General features: G+C 48.0%; 1 protein-coding gene across 1 annotated transcript in view; it reads left to right on the forward strand.

Annotated features, from left to right (window-relative positions):
• LOC135908586 (uncharacterized) overlaps positions 1-18,198 on the forward strand; it is a 235,627-nt gene extending 217,429 nt beyond the window's left edge. Inside the window, exon 6 of the mRNA XM_070524706.1 lies at positions 18,120-18,198. The gene's annotated coding sequence lies outside the window, so the exon portion shown is untranslated. The remainder of the gene's footprint in view (positions 1-18,119) is intronic.
• Positions 18,199-20,728: the final 2,530 nt, after the last annotated feature.

Consider the following 20,728-nt stretch of genomic DNA (forward strand, 5'->3'; position numbering starts at 1 on the left):
GAGGCTGCTGGTATACAGGAAAGAAAGAAATCTCGAGATGGCTGAATAGGCGGTCAGTATCTTGTTTCGCATGTAATGTCGTGAGCAATATGAGCGGCAACACGCGAGTGCGTGGCACATAGTCTCCAAACCGAGTTACAGCGATACGCGGATGGCGCTGTCGAAAACACAGGGAAAATGGGGACGCTGTTCGGCTAACTGTTCAGGCTTCCAACACGCCTGCATTTTGCGAAAACGGCCGCTTACGGCAGTTAACTCGCCGCCGATAGCCGATAACTTGGTTGCGTGTACCGTATCCTACAGCGAGTCATCTTTTTTTTTCGGTCATGCTTTTTATTTTTATTTTCTTGAGAGCTTAGCTCTAATGAGCTCGTTTCTGCGTTTAGTGTAAGGTATATTCATATATACCCCCATAGGACCTGATGTTTGTCTTATGCATCGCATCGTATCCCGTGTTCCAGACCGGCGGACGGATCGCCCAGGGAAGTAGCTCTCGAATGTTTATGCTTCAAAACAGTGCTGCTATTGGCCACGCTTCGCTGCACAAAGTAACCGCAACATCAGACAGCTTTATCAATGGGCGCTGGCAATGCGAAGTTGCGCAGTTTGTATAGAGAGACACATGGTGGCAATGCCAACAGGTACTATAACAGCGTCCTCCTTTCCACTTTGTTTCCGACGGCGGCCACCTCGTCTCGCTTAAGGAAGGACACAGTGCTATCTGACACGCGCTCCTGTTCCCCCTCATATTGCTCACGTTAGTAGTAGTTTGCATCACTATGGAGCCTTTGTCCGGAGGACTGTAATACGCTTTGTGAGTACTTTATTAATAGGGACAAACAACGAATGTTGTGTGATTCAAGCAAGAGCAATCTGGCAGCCAGGAGGAGTTGCGGCACGGAACAGGAGTTGAGTCCTACGGAATCGTCTGAGTGATCGCAATTTTCATCTCGTGCAGGGGAGCAATCCCATAATTCCGTTCTGCAAACTGTGTTATTCGCTTTGTGTTCCACTTGCATAAGTATGACGTAGTTTTTCTTCTGGTTGCACAACCAATCTGCTGATTTTTAAACGCAACCGCTCACCAACATACTAAATTCCTTTTCTAATAAGCAAGGCCTTCGTTTGAAGCTTAACGGCTGCCGCGGCCCTATGCGTCATGCGCAGCGCCTAGGGGGCGCCACTGAAAGCCGCGTTGCGGTGTCCGTTGGAACCTCAGGCGGACCTCGCGCCGGAGACGCCTGCATGTTTCCACTCCAGGCGGGTCTGAAGCGTGTGCGTACGATTTTCCACTTGTGCGCGTCCCATAGAGTTACTTATGTGGTATCAGTGTGCGCAAGGAAATGTCACTGTAGAATAGGGGACATGTGTCCGACTACATGACTGTCTGGGACGACATTGTCTCCTTACGCGCCAAATGTTTGCTGCAGATGAGCATCAACAAGCTTGCCTACGAAGTGGAGCTCATCGCCTGCATGCCGCTTTCATTATAACGCCCCGGCCACTAATGGATCATTTATTGGCCCGTGAACCAATGTTCTTGACTCATACAGTTGTTTTGTCTGCAGGCCGTAATTTTTAATAGCAGGTTGAGGCCGCACCGTTGCGCCTGGAAATGGTTTGTATAGGTGCGGCCACGTGGCAAACAATCGATGGTAAAGCTTCAAAGGCAGCACAATTAGCTTGAGAAAAATAGCACATGTAGGATTCCGGCAATAATTAGGGGTTGATTGTTTTTATGCTTGCGTTGTACCTCTGTCTGCACAGCATGGATTTCACAGGTTCTATCGTTAAACAAGCAGAGTGTCTCGATAATTTCACGGGAACACACGAGTGAGATATTGGAAAACGCCATAGCTGAGAATTTGCTTCAAGAGTCAGTCAAGAACATGTTGTTTTAATGTCTAATGTTCTTGTTTAGCGTCAGCATCATTTTTACCAGTGTAACCCTCGTACCGAAATGCACGATTAAACGGCTTGCTTTGTCGCCTGTTAATATGCCCCGAGTCTGAATAGCCAACGCAGCGGTACTTTAATTAGCTTAGAGTGCGTTGACAGAATATTAAGTTTGAAAGCAAATACAAAGCATGTGATTAAATAATTCTTGTAAACCACGTGCTAGATTGAAATCATTTACAAAGCAGAGACAACGTCGGTCAAGGAACCGGAGATATACTGACCCATTTCATGCAAAAAAAGAAAAATAAGAAGCACTCGCTAACGCCACTAGCAAGAAAAAAGAAACATTACGATTTAAGAATTGACCACAATGCCTGACACAGCTGCGGTCAAGTAAATATGCATTAGTTGCAGACATCAAGGTGTCAAAGTTCAGGCGTTTTCTATTACCTCAAATTGATGTTAAGAGGCATTAGAAACAAGGTTGAATGCCTTGTCAAACGCCTTTGTTTCTCAGAGAGATCAGGTTGTACAGTCAACATGCATATAGCCGAGGCGAGCGTACAAAGAATGTAATACGCCTCAGGTTTCATTTCAGTGCCATAGATAGGCAGCAAGAGCCGATTCCGTGCAACGCATGGGTGATTGCGGGATGCTTTATTGCGATAGTAATTATCTGGAAACTTCACGCGGATTTCTGCCGTCAGCGCCGCCGTGAGATTCCCTGTGGGTGAAAGCGTGTGAGGGTGAGCCGGCGAACGCGGTTAAATCTTGCAACCGAGATTGAACGTTCTCTCTCCTGTCACGCGCGAGGCAGAGGGGTCAGGCGAGGGAGGAGGGGCGTTCTTCTCCGGCGGCTGCTAGGGTGCCTCGATGTCCACCTCGCCCGCCGCTCCGTACAGAGTGGAAACAACCGCGGCGTCTGATACGGCGTTACCCACGCGAATCGCGAACGCCGTAGCAGACGCTTTCGGCGAACGCCGTAGGCACGCGCTGCCGGCGCTCTGATGGCTTGAAAGCTCCCCGCAAGGGCGTCTGCGTCAGCAGGTGTTTGGTGTGTTGCGACACAACGAACCTGAGCACATGTGGGTTGGCTCCTCCCGCCTTCTCCTTTCCTCTCTCCATCTTTTCTTCCGACACCCATTTCGCGTGCAGTGCTGTTGAAGTGTGGTCCTGTGAGAGACAGTTACGGCACTGCACTTATCTCTTCCCTTCTCTTTAAAATCACTTCACACGTGTCTTGAAAGCGATCTGCGACGTTGCCAGACTCTGCGCCTGCGCGGGCCTCACTTCAAAGCGATCTGCCATGTTAGCAGAGTGGGTGAAGTGAGGATAGCTTCATAGGCGATGTGCTTTCGACGTTCCCTTCGCGGTGAAGCGAGAGATGCATGAAGGTCAATTCGTCTGCGGCTGTCGCGATTCCTCACTCCGGAATTCTGACAGCGAGTTTCTGCGCTCATCGAGCTAGATGTGTTCATCTTTGCCTGTGCGTGCCTGACCTGCGCTGGTTAATTTAGTTGGAACACTTTGGTGAGCTAGTTTGTTTGAATCCGTGATAGAATGTGCAAGCGCGACTGAACGAGGACGTAGAGAGAAGCAGGCACACAAAGACAGCCCTATCTCTGTGTATCTGTTTTTTTCTAGGTCCCCGTTGAGTCGCGCTTACATATTCTATCATTGTTAATTTAGTTAGTAAGCGACCGTTTACAAGCTGATACAGTCAATAAAACTACTATCCTTACTTCGCTTAGCTATCTGCTAATTTGCTATCGCTACCATCGCTTCGCATTTCGTGCGGAACTGCGAATTCTTTACGACCTAACGCAAATATAAAAAAGTAATGTTTCGACGGTGGTTGTCAGTAGCGGCTGATTACTCTTATTCTCCTTTCTGTTAGCACTAGACGGTATATATTTTTCTCAAGCTCAAGGTAGATAAAAGGTTAGCGCTAAATATGCAACTGTATTGCCACCTCAGCTTTTTTTTTGCATAATGCTAAGGTTAACAATTGCTCTTAAGTAACTTACGTTGGTACCTTGAGACACCATTTAGGTTATACAAAGTGGCATGTCGAGGCCCTGCCTTAGCGATTGGCTCCAAAGACACCTGCCGCCTGCGACAGCTCTGTTAACGTTAACGGTTTCACGTAAATGCCCAAATTATGGAACTGTTTCCTTTACAAGTACAGCAACGAGTCTTTGAAATACCCTTCCTGAAGGCATCACTTCTTCATATTACATTCAGTAGTGTTCGAGCTCGTTGCACCAGTATTTCCTGTACATTTCTACATTCCTGTACACCTGTATAAAGTCTTGCCTTATTTTTTTAATGCGTGCACTCATCTATATGATATTGTTACATGGATATAAATAACACTACCTATCGTAGGGACCCCTCCATCAACTCGCTTTGAGTTCTGGGGTTCCAACTTGATAAATATGATGCACGGTATTCTATTTTATTATGCATGATAAACTTATTGAACCAAATATCTACAAAAATTAGTAGGAAACACCAACAGATCAACTTACGATTGGTTACGTGCGGGAATGCGAAAGTATTTAGCACATTTGGTTTAATGCTTTCGAGAGCAGCTCTTAGGAGCCGGTGCCTGCGGCGACATATCTAAAAACTTTCTGCACGCCTGCGTTCCTAAGAAAATATACTTCCCTAGAAAATATCGCTTAAAAGTGGTGGCACTTTTAAGCGATACGGCACTGCACTTATCTCTTCCCTTCTCTTTAACATCACTTCACACGTGTCTTGAAAGCGATCTGCGACGTTGCCAGACTGTGCGCCTGCGCGGGCCTCACTTCAACACGATCGGCGGTGTTAGCAGATTCTTCGTAGTGCGGATAGCTTCGTAAGCGATGTGCTTTCGATGTTCCCTTCGCGGTGAAGCCTGAGATGCATGAAGGTCAATTTGTCTGCGGCTGTCACGATTCCTCACTCCAGAATTCTGACAGCGACATTCCGTGCTCATCCAGCTAGATGTGTCCATCTTTGCCTGTGCGGGTTTGACCTTCCCTGTTTAATTTAGTGTCAATATTTTGGCGAGCTAGTTGGTTTGTATCCTTGATAGAATGTGCAAGTGCGACTGAACAAGGACGTAAAAAGAAGCAGACACACAAAGGCAGCGCTGTCTCCGTATATCTGTATTTTTTTTCTTCGTCCTCGTTGAGTCACGCCCACACATTCTACCATTGTTAATTTAGTTAGTAAGCGAATGTTTACAAACTTGTACGGTCGACATAACTACTATCCTTACTTCGCACGTCTATCTACTAATTTGCTATCGCAAGCATTGCTTCGCCTTTCGGGCGGAACTGCGAATTTTTTTTACTGCCTGACGCGAATCAAAAGGGCAATGTTTCGACGGTGGTTGTCGGTAGCGGCTGGTGACTTTTATTTTATTTTGCTTTCGGTCAGTACTAGACAGTACATATCTTTTTCAAGCAGAAGTTAGATAAACGGGCAACGCTACATCTACAACTGTATTGCCACCTCAGCTTCTTTTTTTTGCAAAATGATAAGATTAACAATTTCTGTTAAGTAACTTACGTAGGCACCTTGAGACACTATTTAGGTTATGCAAAGTCGTATCTCGAGGCCCTGCCCTAGTCATTGGCTACAAAGGTAAGTCTGTAGGTGCCCATGCTCCGTTTCCGTTGACGGTTTCTCGTAAATGCACAAATATTGCAAGCATTTCCTTTACAAATACAGCAGCGAGTCTTTGAAACACCCTTCCTAAAGGCTTCACTTCATCATATTACTTCCAGAATTTTTCAAGCTCGTTGCACTAGTCTTTCCCGTACATTTCCTAAATTCTCGAAAGTTTGTTTTCTGTGATGTATTGTACAAGGTCTTGTATTGTTTTTTTAAGGTATACACTCATCTATATGATAATGTTACAAGGATATAAATAACACTATCTATCATAGGGACGCCTTCATCAACTCGCTTTGAGTTCTGGCGTTCCAAGTTTATAGATATGATGCACTCTATTTTATGTTATTATGCATATTAAACCTATTGAACCTAATATCTACAAAAATCAGTAGGAAACACCGACAGTTCAACTTAAGACTGGTTACGTGCGGGAATGCGAAAGTATTTAGTACATTTGTGTTTAGTGTTTTAGACCGCAACTCTTAGGCGCCGGTGCCTGCGGCGAGCTCCGACGTCGGCGTCCGGCTGCGTAACCCAGCGAACAAGCACAGCGAATGATGAGAGCGAACGCGGAGAGCAGCGGAGGGAGGGGGGAAGGGGGGTTAGGCGGCGAGAAGGAGAGAGTGTGGAGCCGAAAGCGGGGAAGACGGTATGGCGAAAGCGTGAGAAGAAAAGGTTAGTGCATTGCAGAAGCACGCGCAGAAGGGGTTTTGCAGCGACGGTGTCTACGACATGGCGCCAGAGTAGCACCCGTCGTCTGTATGGAAACAAAGCGCTACTTAAGCGGATGTATGTCTGCGGCCACTGTGAATCGCGCGCACGAGTCACCCGACGCGCATCCTCTCGCGATCTCCCGATTTGAGGGGCGGTGCCGGAATACTTGGCTCCGTTTGCAACGCGCCTGCCGCACGAGACAGATTGTATGTGCCAGCCAATAGACGTCCGCGCGTGAAGTTTCATCCCAGATGCCAGCTCTCGTATCTCCCCTGGCGGAATGATTTGAACTCCCGCGAGTGTACGTTTCCGGAGCTTCACTCCATGGTCGTGCGCGCATTGAGCTCGCAGAGCGCGAGAAAGGTCTCCGGTTATCAATGGCGCCTCGTCGGAAGACTGAAAATTTCAATTGTCTTTAGAATTGTCACAAAAGCAACGTAAACATGAAAACATTAATGCACGAGTGAATTTACACCGATTCCCAAGAAAATGGTACAAAAATGGCAGACGACCGACATAAATTACCGCTGTCCGCTGAACAAAGAAAGTAAATGACTGGCACACGAATAATTCGCGTTCATTGATCGCTCGTGAGCGTGGGATGATTTTTACGTGTAATCGACATAAACTTTATGATTACTGGGTATATTAATTTTTTATCTAATAAATACTTTCACTTAGACCAGCGCTTGTACCATCTTTCTCGTGTTTCGTTTGTGGGTGCGTTGCCCAAGAATGAAATCGACCATAGTTGCGTGTGCTAGCAGTGGTTGAAGCGTGCTGAGAAATTGAATATGTGCACGATGCATTGAACAGGACCAGAGTTCATTCCCGCATCACCACTGCACCGATCGATCGACCGAGTTACTGGGACATACACGCCCGCGTATTTGCCGCGCCGGCATTGCTTAAACAGAAATGATGAGTATTGCTTTCTACTTCCATGTCTTGAGCATTGTTAAAATATTTCCATCCTATTTATGCTGACGCCTCTATTATGTATTGCAAGGCACGCAGTCGTAAAATTGTCTACGCATGTCGTATTTCTGCTATGAGGCGTAAAGTTTTATTGCGGCACTGTGCCGCTGGAAGTCCGTGGTCGCCAAGAGACACAGCCCGAATTGGTTGCAGACAGTTTGTGCGAAACTGCCAAAGTTACTTTAGCCAACATGCATCGTATGTGCCGGCGATTTTTTCTGCTTGCACATACGCATAACTGACCCGAGTCCTCTACACAGTTGAGCAGACACTGACCTTTCGCCACATTGCAGCCACGAAAATAGTCGTCAACTAAGCATGTCTTCTTAAAGGCAGATGGAGGCGTGTACATTCTGCACATGTCCCTTTAATAAAACGGCCGCACACAGACACTTAGGCGCCCGTTACGGCGGGGGCTCTCGAGTCCGAGCCACCTCCGAAGTTTTCTGAAAAAGGAAGAGCCCCCCCCCTCTCCCGGTGATGCCGAAGCCTCCCACCAAAGGAACACACCTAAAATGTCATTACCAAAGAGTTTTCACTCACATCATTTGAGGTTTCTTATGACTTGCCTTCTCGCTAAAAATTTTAATGTGGCTAGTAGCTTGTTGCATCATTATGGCCGCGGACGTGTACGACATTTCATTCATACTTTCGCTTTTTTCTGCAAATGCTGACAATAGGAGTACACCCCCGCAGGGGAGTCTGCGCAAGCAGGCGTTTGGTGTGTTGCGACACCACGTACCCGAGCACACGAGGGTTGGACCCTCCCGCGTGTAGCCGTGCGCGGCTTATCCGTGTCTGGGGAAAGGGGGATCCTGGGGGTTGAGGTGATGCTGGGTGTTTGGACCTTTAAGGCCCCCCGGCGGAGGCAACACACCCCTTTGGCCTCTGCTTCACATAGACGGCACCCCCGGACTGACCCACCCGGGGGAAATCGGTAGTTGCCTTTTCCTGTCTCTCTCTCCCTACAACCTTCGTCTTTTCCTTACTTTCCACCTTTCCTGTCTCCTTCTCATTTCTTTATTACTTCCGACCTTCTTGGCAGCAAGGGTTAACCTCGTGTGAGTAGCCAACCTTGGTTATATCATATTAGGTTATAGCGGCAACGTACAGCTGGCGTTTGCAGGCCTGTTTTTCAGGCCCTGCAGCGTCCCCTTGTTGGACTCCATGGTGGGTGGCTAGCGTTGCTGCCGAAATTTCACATATATTTATGGATAGCTCCTTTCCTCCATTCCCTGATCGCCCTCAGAAAAGAGGGCGCACCGATGAAGTTTTTCAGTTTTTCGGACGCCAAGTCCACAACTTTCCACGTTTCCATGTAGTTCACTCGGAAACACCAGGCAAACCAGTACGCACCATTTCACCTTTCATTGTATCAAAGACCCTGACTGATGTTTTTGGAGCCGGTTATAAGGCGACCAGGATGGCAAGCGGTGATCTCCTCCTGGAGCTCCGCGATAAGAAGCAATACGAGAAACTGCCTAAGCTAGTGTTATTTGGGGATAACCAACTAACAGTAACCCCGCACCGAACTAGGAACACCACCCGCGGCGTTGTGTCGGACGATGACATGCTAGAGCTCACTGAAGCTGAACTCTTGGAGGGCTTCAGTGAACAGAACGTCATAAATGTTAAGCGAATTAAGATGAGGCGAGACGGTAAAGAGATCAATACGAAACACCTGATACTCACTTTCGGTTCAAGTGTCCTCCCCGAGTCCATCGAGGCCGGTTATATCAAGGAAGGAAGGAAGGAAAAAGTGGAGAAGGAAAGGTAGGGAGGTTAACCAGTATGGCTTAACCGGTTTGCTACCCTACACATGGGAGAGGGATGGGGAGATTAAAGATGGGGAAGGGGGAGAGGGAGAGAGAGCACATATCACAGCACACACACATCGTCCGTTGGAGTCCATCATTCTGGCATGGTACGCGACGTTACTCTCACAGCCGCTTGTCCAATCCCGTCTCTTTCAAAAACCGAAGTAGTCCCTTTGTCGCCTTCACCTGCGATATCTTCTGTCGGCGGCACGTGAAAATCGTGTCGAGCGGCAATGGTCTACTGTCAAGGCGCGCTAGAACAGATGCCAGGGACTGTCGCTGAACGTTATAGTCAGGACAGTCGCACAGAACATGTTCCAGCGTCTCCTCGCAAAGACAGGCATTACAGAGATCGTTGTCGGCTATTCCAATGCGGAAGGAGTAAGATTTGGTGAAAGCCACCCCCAGCCATAAGCGATAAAGCAGGGTCGCCTCTCTTCGACGCAGTCCAGATGGCATATAGAGATGCATCAAAGAGGGCAGGTGGTATTTACGGTTGCTCTGGGTGGTCTGGCTGTTTGGTGTGCACCATAGAGATAGCGTGATCTCATGTGCAAGCACTCGAAGTCTGCTAGCTGCGTCGGATCGTGAAAGCGGTATGGCCTCTTCTTGTGCGTCTTCAAGAGCTGCCCGAGCGGCATTATCGGCGTCTTCATTTCCAGTGACGCCGCAGTGACTTGGCAGCCACTGAAACGTCACATGGTGTCCTTTCTCCTGTGTTGTATGGAGTAGGCATCTAATATCGAATACGAGCTGCTCGAATGGCCCGCGATGCAGAGCTGATAGTACAGATTGTAGGGCTGCCTTTGAATCGCTGAAGATTGACCATTGCCGAGGTGGCTCCCGATTCACGACACGAAGTGCAGCGCGAAGAGCAGCTAGTTCAGCAGATGTCGATGTTGTTGGGTGGTCAGTCCTAAAGCTGATGGTAATAGCTTTTGCTGGGACAACCACAGCACCGGACGAACACTGGATGTTTGTTGAACCATCGGTATAAATGTGTTCCCTGTCCGCGTACCTCTCGTGCAGAAGAAGCAGAGACAGTTGTTTGAGCACAGGCGACGACAGTTCAGACTTTTTTCCGATTCCTGGTACACTGAGATGGACTGTAGGGCTGATAAGACACCAAGGGGGTATCGATGGTTTAGATGCAGCGGTGAAGCCCGATGGCAGTTTGTCGTTGTATTTGATGATAGTTTTAGCGAATGATGATTGGTGCCTGTCCGAAGGTAGTGCTGCAAGGTGGTGATAGGTGGCACGTGCAAAATGTCTGATGTGCGTTCTCAGGGCTTCCACCGTAATGTGAGTTCGCATTGGATGGTCCCGAGCAATCGCAATAGTTGCCTCTGTTGAGGTGCATCTGGGCAAACCAAGGCAGACTCTGAGTGCTTGAGCTTGTGCTGCCTGCAGAACACGAATATTTGTCTTGCAGGTGTTGGTCAGCACAGGTAGACTATATCTTAGAAAACCGAGAAAGAGAGCTCTGTAGAGTTTAAGCATTGCGTCTACTGACATCCCCCACGTCTTTCCTGCCAAGTACTTGGCCGGTTATATCAAACTTCGTGTTAGGCCATACGTGCCCAATCCTCTCAGATGCTTTAAGTGCCAAAGGTTCGGCCACAGTTCACAGAACTGTCGAGGCCGGCTGACATGTGCCAAGTGTAGTGACACTGAACATTCCTCCGAAACATGCCAGAAGACTCCACATTGTGTAAACTGTGATGGCGAGCATGCCGCATACTCGCGCGCCTGTTCGTCCTGGAAAAGAGAAAAAGAGATTGTGACAATCAAAGTCAAAGAAAATATATCTTTCAAGGAGGCACGTAGGCGGGTGTCATACCTGTCTAAGAGCAGCTTTGCCGATGTGGCGCGTAAGGGGGCAGCGTCACAACGGCCTCCGGCGGCTGTCCGACCCACAGGCAGTGAGTCGGCAGTTACGCCATCTGCCCCCGCGGCGGTTGCAGCTAGCGCTGCTCCGTCAACCGAGGAGAAGGGACCATCCACCTCAAAGGTGGGTGCAGCGGAGGCTGCCCCAACCTCCGAGGCCCCTTGCAGCGCTGGCAACGGCCAGCGCAGCCCAATCCCTCAGGGAGCCTCATCGACCTCCGGGCTGGTGGGCGCAGGGGTCTTGCCCTCCAAGGCGGGACTCCCTCTGAAAACCTCTCGCTCGCAAGAGCGCTTGTCCGGCGCCTCACACGAGGCAATGGACACTACACCTGACCCCAAGGCGCACCAAACGCCTAAGGAGCGTCGAGAATCGCTCGAACGCTTCAGAAAGAACAAAACACCTATTACAGGGCCTCGAAAGGGCTCTGTAATATAAGGCATCCACTCCGTCTCCGTAAACACAGCACCAATTCACCTTAAACATGGATACACAAATAATCCAATGGAACATCAGAGGTCTCCTTAGAAACCTTGATGATTTGCAAGAACTCATCTACAAACATAATCCAAAAGTGCTGTGTTTACAGGAAACTCACTTAAAATCTAAACACACAAACTTTCTCCGTACGTATCTTACGTTTCGCAAAGATCGCGATGATGCCGTCGCATCATCGGGTGGTGTTGCGATTCTTACTCATAGAAGTATTGCATGTCAACCTTTACAGCTACAAACGCCCCTTGAAGCAGTGGCGGTTCGAGTTGTCCTACTAAACAAACTCATCACCATTTGCTCCATTTACATACCCCCGCATTACCAACTGAACAAACATGAATTTCACTCCTTGATCGATCAATTGCCAGAACCTTATGCTGTTCTTGGCGATTTCAATGCGCACAGCTCCCTGTGGGGTGACTCTCGTATAGATGCGCGAGGTCGCCTTGTTGAACAGTTCCTTTTCTCTTCTGGAGCTTGCCTTCTCAATAAAAAAGAGCCCACATATTACTCTCTTGCAAACCGATCCTTTTCGTCAATAGATCTCAGTATAGTCTCCCCGTCTGTACTGCCTGAACTTGAATGGGAAGTTACCCACAACCCTTACGGTAGCGACCACTTCCCTATACTGCTAAGATCATATAAAGAAAACGAATATCCACCATACGCTCCTAGGTGGAAGATTGAGACAGCTGATTGGGAGAAATTTCGATCTCTAACTAGTATCTCATGGGCTGACCTGTCTTCATTAGAAATTGACGCTGCAGTCGAGTTTTTTACAGCATTCATAATAGATGTCGCATATAAATGCATATCAGAAGTAAAAGGCTTCGCCTGCAAACGGCGTGTCCCATGGTGGAACGACGATTGTAGGATCGCTCGTAAAAAACAGAACAGGGCGTGGGGGTTGCTACGCGCTTCTCCCACTGCAGAAAATCTAGTCAACTTTAAAAAAGTAAAATCCGAAGGCAGGCGAACCCGCCGACAGGCCAGACGAGAAAGTTGGCAGAAGTTTCTATCAAGTATTAACTCGTTCAGAGATGAGGCGAAAGCCTGGAACAGGGTCAATAGGATAAGAGGGCGACAAGCACATGCACTCCCTTTGGTAAACACAGAAGGAGACACCCTACAAGATCAGGCGGACTCACTTGGGGAGCACTTTGAGAGCGTGTCAAGTGCCAACCATTACTCGCAATCCTTTGTGAAATATAAACAAATAGAAGAATGTAAGCCACTCATGAGAAAATGTCAACAGAATGAACCATACAATTGTCCTTTTAGCATTGCCGAGTTGAGAGCTGCCTTGAGCGCATGCAAGAGCTCTGCCCCGGGATCTGACAGAATCATGTATGAAATGATCAAAAACTTACATAAAGACACCCAACTTACACTACTCACACTTTTCAACACCATCTGGGATGCAGGGTACCTTCCAACCGCGTGGAAGGAAGCCATTGTAGTGCCTGTTTTGAAACAAGGCAAAGACCCTTCCTCAGTGGCAAGTTACCGCCCGATAGCCCTCACAAGTTGTTTTTGTAAGGTGTTCGAAAAAATGATAAATCGGCGACTCATCTTTTTCCTTGAACAGAGCAAAATTCTTGATCCTTATCAGTGCGGCTTCCGAGAAGGACGCTCCACAACTGACCACCTTGTACGTGTAGAAGCAAATATCCGGGACGCATTTGTACACAAACAATTCGTCTTATCCATATTCCTCGTTATGGAGAAGGCGTACGATACGACGTGGCGTTACGGAATTTTAAGAGACTTGTCAGAAATGGGCATCCACGGTAATATGCTTAATATAATAAAAAGCTATCTGTCAAATCGTACCTTCCGGGTAAAAGTCGGCAATGCACTCTCACGTCCTTTTACGCAAGAAACGGGTGTACCCCAAGGAGGCGTGCTCAGCTGCACGCTATTTATTGTGAAGATGAATACGCTTCGCGCTTCACTACCACCCGCCATCTTTTACTCTGTCTGCGTGGACGACATTCAAATAGCTTTCAAATCTTGTAACCTCGTAGTCTGCGAGAGACAGGTACAGCATGGCCTGAACAAAGTGTCAATGTGGGCAGACAAGAATGGGTTTAACATCAATCCTAACAAAAGCTCTTGTGTTCTTTTTACAAGAAAGAGAGGACTTATCCCAGATCCTTGCATAGAACTGCGTGGACAACAGATACCTGTAAACAAAGAACACAAATTCCTCGGTGTCATACTTGACTACAGACTCACCTTCGTCCCCCACATTAAACATATCAAAGAAAAGTGTCTAAAAACAATGAACATAATCAAACTTCTATCCCAGACTACGTGGGGTAGTGACAGGAAGTGCTTAATGAATCTCTATAAAAGCCTCATTCGATCACGACTAGACTATGGCGCCGTGATTTACCACTCTGCCGCCCCAAGCGCACTAAGGATGCTAGACCCGGTCCACCATCTAGGAATCCGACTGGCCACTGGCGCTTTCAGAACGAGTCCCATACAAAGTCTATATGTAGAATCAAATGAGTGGTCACTTCATCTGCAGAGAACTTACATCAGCCATACATATTTTCTGAAAGTCCACTCAAACCCCCAACATCCCTGTTATAGTACCATTAATGACATGACATGTGCTACACTCTTTCGCAATCGTCCGTCCGTAAGACAGCCTTTCTCGCTGCGTGTGAGGGAGCTTAGCGAAGAAATGCACGTTCCACTTCTCGAGCTTCGCCTAATGCATCCAGCCAAGCAGCTACCTCCTTGGGAGTGGCAGCTCATACAATGTGATATATCGTTCGTGGAAGTCTCAAAGCATGCTCCAGAGATTGAAATCAAGATGCATTTCCGGGAACTCCAGCACAAATACTCCTGCACGGAGTTCTACACAGATGCATCAAGGTCACGCGACGGGGGTATCCTATGCAGCCGTCGGTCCATCCTTCTCGGAATCCGACGTACTGCACCCGGAAACTAGTATCTTTACGGCTGAGGCCTACGGACTGCTGTCGGCCGTAAAGCGTATAAATAAATCACAACTCCAGAAATCAATCATATATACGGACTCCCTCAGTGTTGTGAAGGCCTTGATGTCTCTCTGTAATCACAAAAATCCAGTATTTAATGAGCTCTACTCCGCACTGTGCAAAGCATATGTATCTAACCCACATGTGATCACATGCTGGGTGCCTGGACATAGGGGCATCGAGGGAAACGTTCTAGCCGACCAGATGGCCACATCAATCTCATTGCATGCAGTTAATCCTTCTGCTTCGGTCCCTGTCACAGACCTGAAGCCTTTCTTAAGAAGGAAACTACGAAGCCACTGGCAACGCATGTGGGACGAAGAAATCAATAATAAACTGCATGTAAGAAAGCCACAATTAGGTTTCTGGCCTCCTGTAACAAAATCCCGCAGGACAGATGTCCTATTCTGCCGTCTTAGAATAGGACACACTTTTGGTACACATAACTTCTTACTCACGGGAAACGAGCCTCCAACCTGTGGTAGGTGCGGGGAGAGGCTGACCGTCCTCCATGTCCTACTGGAGTGTCGGGAAGCCGAACCCGAAAGAAAAAAAACATTTTCTCTTAGCATACAGGCACCACATCCCCCTTCATCCTGTTATGTTACTTGGTCCAGAACCACTCTTTGACACCAACGCCGTCTTAGGTTTTTTGAAAGATGTTGTGTTGCATGTTATTAGCCCCACACGTTCGTAGCGCTTCCTCTCTTCTGAGGATGTCGCTGCGATAATTATTTTGAATAAGCACATGCCTCTAGGCCCTTGTGGTTCAAGGGCTCTGGCGAGGCTGTAGTGCTGTAAACAATTTAACGTCTCGCATATTTTAAACAATGCACCATTCTTTTACGATGGATTTTAATCTTCGCAGTCTTCGTCATTAATCATCGCCATAATTTTATAGCACGTAGATTTTACGCACTTTACAGCGACTATTTTACACTTTACAGCCAAGCCAGGCCACTTTACAGCCAAGTCACATCTTCCATAATACCTCGTTAACACTGCCATTTGTCATGGCGCTCTTTGGCCAAACCTGGCCCTTTCGCCATAAAACACTACACATCGTCATCAATGCAAAATTTGAGCGCCGCTCTTTTTAACGTTTCGAATTCCAGCGGTTGCATCACTCATTGTTGAGAAAGGAAGCACAAACACGGGGACCCGCGTCTGGCTTCGAAGCGCAAGGCAGCACTTTGTTTCCACATTTCGTATCAGTGGACGTGCTCGCCAAGCGCTCGCTGCATGCCTCAGTAATGAGGTGATCGGCGCACTACGGCGTGCATGACTGTTGCCCCATGTCGTAGTCCCGCGTGGCACTCTGATTTCATCCTCACCCTTTCGCCATGCTCTCCGCCTTCGCTTTCTGCCTCATGCTTTTGCTATAACTTTTGTTGTTTCCATCCTCGCGCTCTCTTCGCTACTGCCCTGTTTCACCCCCGCTTTGCCCCGCGTTCGGTCTTTCTGTCCTTTGCGGTGCTCGTTCGCTCGGTGAGGCCGAGGGACGCCGACGACCCCGACGCTCAACGCATAGCAACGCGCACCTGAAGGCCGACCCACATTCAGCGTTTTTAACTGCGTTTTCTGGCGTTGCGTTTTTCGGCGTCTCCGCGCGAACGCACGTCTATACAGATGAGTGGCACGTGAACCAGCGCTGATTGGTCCGCACTCATCGAGCCGCTTCTGGCGGCGGCTGCGACATCTGGTGTCACTTGATCACGCCATCCTCAGCATCGACGCCAAGCTACGCCGGGTGACGATACGCCGCAAATACACTGAATGTGGGGCGGCGTTAAAGAGCGGCCTTCTAAAATGGTTGAAGCCACGAGCATGAAGATCAGACAGATCCACGCACTATCCATCATTCCCATACCGGCCGAATGATCGCAATGCCAGAGTTCAGTTTAGTTATTCAGGCGAAAGCCTTATGTCTCATCGGTCAGTCGCCCATGAGCGTAAAAGCGCTGACGTCACGAAAGGTACGAAAAGGCTACGAGCCCTCTACATTTTATGGGAGTTGAACCAGCAACCTTTGGCGTTAATTAGGGCTGGGAATGCACGAAGTTTGGCTGGAGTCTAAGCATGATCCTTTGTGAGAGTCGAACCCACGACAATTCGTGCTAATAAATGCGAAGTTAATTCAGGTATGGGTAATTAGAACATAAATAAGGCGCTCGAACCCATGCCCTAGGGTGTGAGTAACAACTTTGTCCGTTATAATTAGGAGCCCTGACTAAGCGAAGTACTCGAAGCGAAATAAGGGAGTGAATAAGCGAATGAGGAGGATCACTAAATTAATCAAGTAGAATGTGTAGGTTATGTGTCTGTCTTTCGTGTATCGTCACTTGGCCTTTCTCCTTCGTTTTAGGGGTAACACAAGAGACCATGTGAATTTTGTTTTATGAAACCCTATGGCCGAAACTATCGTTAAAATTCACTCGCGATTGGCGCACTCAACATTGGGGCATTACCATCCCATCATTGACATCAAGACGGAATTGCTTTCATTATTTGGAAATGAAAATTCTGTTAGCATACCGCTTCCAAAAAGCCATAGATATTCAGAGAATTGTCTGCTGATGCGTAAGCATCGTTTGCCTCGGCTGTGAGTTCCTTTTTTACTTCGTTTTGCTTACCTGATTTTGCTAGCTTATGCGCGTCTTCCCATGGCTTTTCCTGTGGCAAAGGATATTTAGGCTTTAGTAGACAATTGTAAATTCTCGCCCCATGCGGCTTCTTCAATGCAACCGTGCCAATGAACTGAAAACGTGAGAACAAGCGCGTCTCGACATTCGGTCACTCATAAATGCCTAGTTGGCCCCTACTCAAATTTCAAGTTGGCCAAACCCCCCCATTTTGATTGCGACAACGCAAAATTTCAAGTTTTGACATCAAAGTTCACGCGTCCCAAAATTGTAGTGCAGCGAACCCTAAATTTAATTTGGCCCACATGCATATTTCAAATCGACCCAACCCCAAATTTCAAGTAGGCCCAATCCAAAATTTAACTTGGCCCACCTCGAAAATTTCTCTTGGCTAGTTCCTAAATTTCAGCTGGTGCATTCCCAAATTGCAGTTGCCCCAGGTTGAAATTTCCATTTGGCCCAACCCACATTTCAAGTTGGCTCACCCAGAAATGTCAAGCTGGCCCACTCAGCGCGCCAATAAACCAGTCGAACGCACGACAAGCATTCGCGAGGAGTGATAACAAGAACGCGCATTGCTTGCGTGTTCCTGTGCGGTTAATAGTAGTGTTATTACTCGTATGAGATTCTTGCCCACATTTTCCCCATTGCTATCTCAGCCGTAGCGAACGCATTTTTCTTCTACGCCCAAAACCGAAAATCGCGAGAAAGTTTAAGTTTACGCGTAGTGATTTGCAATGATTCATTTTTGTGTGCTTGTTGTTTTTGACGGATAGCCGAAGAATAGCTAATACCATTCGCCCTTGGAATATAAGGCGGATTTCGGTGAAGGTGCAAAGGGGAAACGATTTTATTAAGCAGAATACTTCGCTGTGGCAGCGGTTTTTTTAAATGCTTCTTTCATATAGCAACTGTGTTCAATAGCCTGACCTCAAAACAAAAGTGTAACGCTGTCCACTTTATCGCTACAGCGACGTTTGTAACTGGCGCGTGTGGAACGCGATAGCGTGCAGACCACTGGAATGGGGGCATTGGCTGGACCAATCTGCTTTCACTGCCGTCACACCGGCCACGTCGCTCGTCACTGCCGCAAACGATGGCCTCCGCCTCCTCGGACATACGCCGCCACTTACTCCCGCACCTTTGGACCTTCAGTTCCCTGTGCCACCCGCCGTGAACCCACTGCCGCTGATGCTCCTGCTCCGAACCTTCGCTACAGCCGCTCGCCCTCACCTCGACGCCGTCAGTCCCGTTCGCCCGATTAGGTAATTAGCCTCTTTTGTCTGTGTCTTTCTACACGTAACAATATGGATATTCAGGCACAATTTTTCCGTCACCGTCGGTGTCCGCGTCGCCGTAATGTTTCGTATAAAGTCCATGGGCGATAACACAATAGCCACGCGTCGTATGCTGTGTGCTAGAGTGGAAGTGTACGAGGGAAGCCAACAATCGCGACTCAACCTGTTGCGAGCAATGGAAGAAAGCGGAGAGCAAACGCGCAGCCTTCCACGCGCGAAAGGCCGGGGGGGGGGTAGGAAAGGAGGGGTAAAAGAGTGGCATTGTGCTCCGGCAGAAAGTTGGTATCTCGCGACCGGGCGCGAGGGGAACTGATGATAACGGCTTAATGTCGCGCGCCTTATGTGGAGGAATGTGGAGAGGCAGCGCGGGAGGGAGGGGAGCAGCTTGGACTCCCCAAAAAATGCGTAGTTTGCGTGGCCGCTCACGTTCGCTCTCGCCTTTTCAGGACAGGGTTGAATAAATTTTTTATTGGATTAACAATTAATCAACCATCATTTCAGTATTTATTCAATTATTTGCTTTTGACGAAGGCATTTGGATCGATTTATTCGGGAATCAAAAACCTTCCCGAGCACTTTTAAAGATGTTGGAACAGTTACCTACTTTTGTAGGACGCTATATTAACTGTTGCGAGGTGGAATCGAGCGCGAAACACAAGAGTGTAAACGTTTGATAAGAGATAATGAGTAATTTGTCAGAGGTTTATAAATGGCACTAGTGGCCTTTCAAGAGGGAAACAATAATGGCCATAACACGGCACTTAGCACGGAAATTAATAAGATGCTTGCATGGCTCTAGTGGATCCCTGTACATTACAGTTAAACAAGAAATAAGAAAAATGGCAAAAGTGAAAGGTGAAGTCGAACTGAAATATGCAAGAAATTGCACTATGCATCGGCGCAAAGAAAATTGGTGGTTTAGGAATTCAAACAACGTGCTCTTTTCAACAGAACGAAGGAATATCAATTGGTTGGGCTGTTTGGGTGAAACTGTCACCTTCTTTGAATGATCACACAGCCAGCGTGCCACATCTTTATTGGGCTGAGAGTGGCCGGACAATGGACGAGTGGGTTGCTGTAGTAGGCCTCGAATTGCAACGACACTTTAGGCACCCGACTAGGGGCAGCGTCCTGGCATGTGCCGTGTGGTGCGAGGCACTGAGCCCTTGATCACTCGGGACTCAGTCGGGAAAAACAGTCGAAAGTCACTCTACTAGAGCTGCAAAGTCACTGCTTGCGTGCCAGTACAATTCCAGTACTATTCGAGTACAATTTCACAGTTCCCGCGCCACTGCTGTCAAGCTCTTATACAATTAATCGAATCGGGCTGAGCGATAAAGTCGATAAAATGAGAAACGGACAATCATAAGCAATAATAGCTTTGCGGGATACATTTAATCGAATAATCGATTAATCATTCCTCGAAATTATCAGCCTTAGCCGTATCTTGAAAGGAGTCTGTAGATGGCTCATACCTTTGTGCTCGCTATGTTCCCGCCGCTCTTCCGTTGAAGCGATAGACCGCACGAAGGTCATTTCGCTCGCTGCTGCTGCCACCCTTGCTCGCACCAGCGTTTTGACATCGAGTGTGCGCACTCATTGAGTGTGATCCGTTCATGTTTGCTTGTGCGCGCGGGGAGCATGCTTGTCAATTCAGTTAGAAAGCGGATGTTTCGAAGTTGATACAACCAGCAAAACTGCTATCCTTACTTAGTATAGCTGTCTACTAATTCGCTATTGCAAACGACGATTCGTCTTTCTGTCGAAACTGCGACTTTTTTATATGCAGTTTCTTTACGTTAGCCTTGAGCTGAATAGTGAAACGCCTTACGCACTAAGCTCCCACGGATGGCGTCACACAGAAAACAGGCTTCAACGTTCACCTACCTATAAAACCAACTCCAGCGCCCGTGCGGCGAAATCTGTCACTCGAAGGACGCCGACATGCGTCCACATTACGCCACCACGCATGCGCCCACAATGAGATGCGATTCAGGCGAGACGTGCAATTAATGCGATAAGGAGCCTCCCTTCATTAGAGATTTTTAGCAGAGCGTTGCTTGCGCTGCGCTCCGCGCATATTTGGCTGCATAGAATGCATTGAATTCGCTTATCTAACAAGCGCCTCTCTCAGAGACGCCAGTTACGTGCTCTCTGCTGCGCTGTGAAACGACAAAGGCAACAAGCAACTGGACGTACCCTGACGCTTCGCAAATTCGATTTCCTCACCGAACTTGGGCAGCGTTCTATGTTCCGCTGCTGCAGTGAGCATTATGCGCAGGCACGTGTGTGTTCCCGGTAGCTTCTGCTCAGTGGC

Source organism: Dermacentor albipictus, chromosome 9, assembly GCF_038994185.2.
Source record: "Dermacentor albipictus isolate Rhodes 1998 colony chromosome 9, USDA_Dalb.pri_finalv2, whole genome shotgun sequence".
NCBI classification, from domain to species: Eukaryota; Metazoa; Arthropoda; class Arachnida; order Ixodida; family Ixodidae; genus Dermacentor; species Dermacentor albipictus.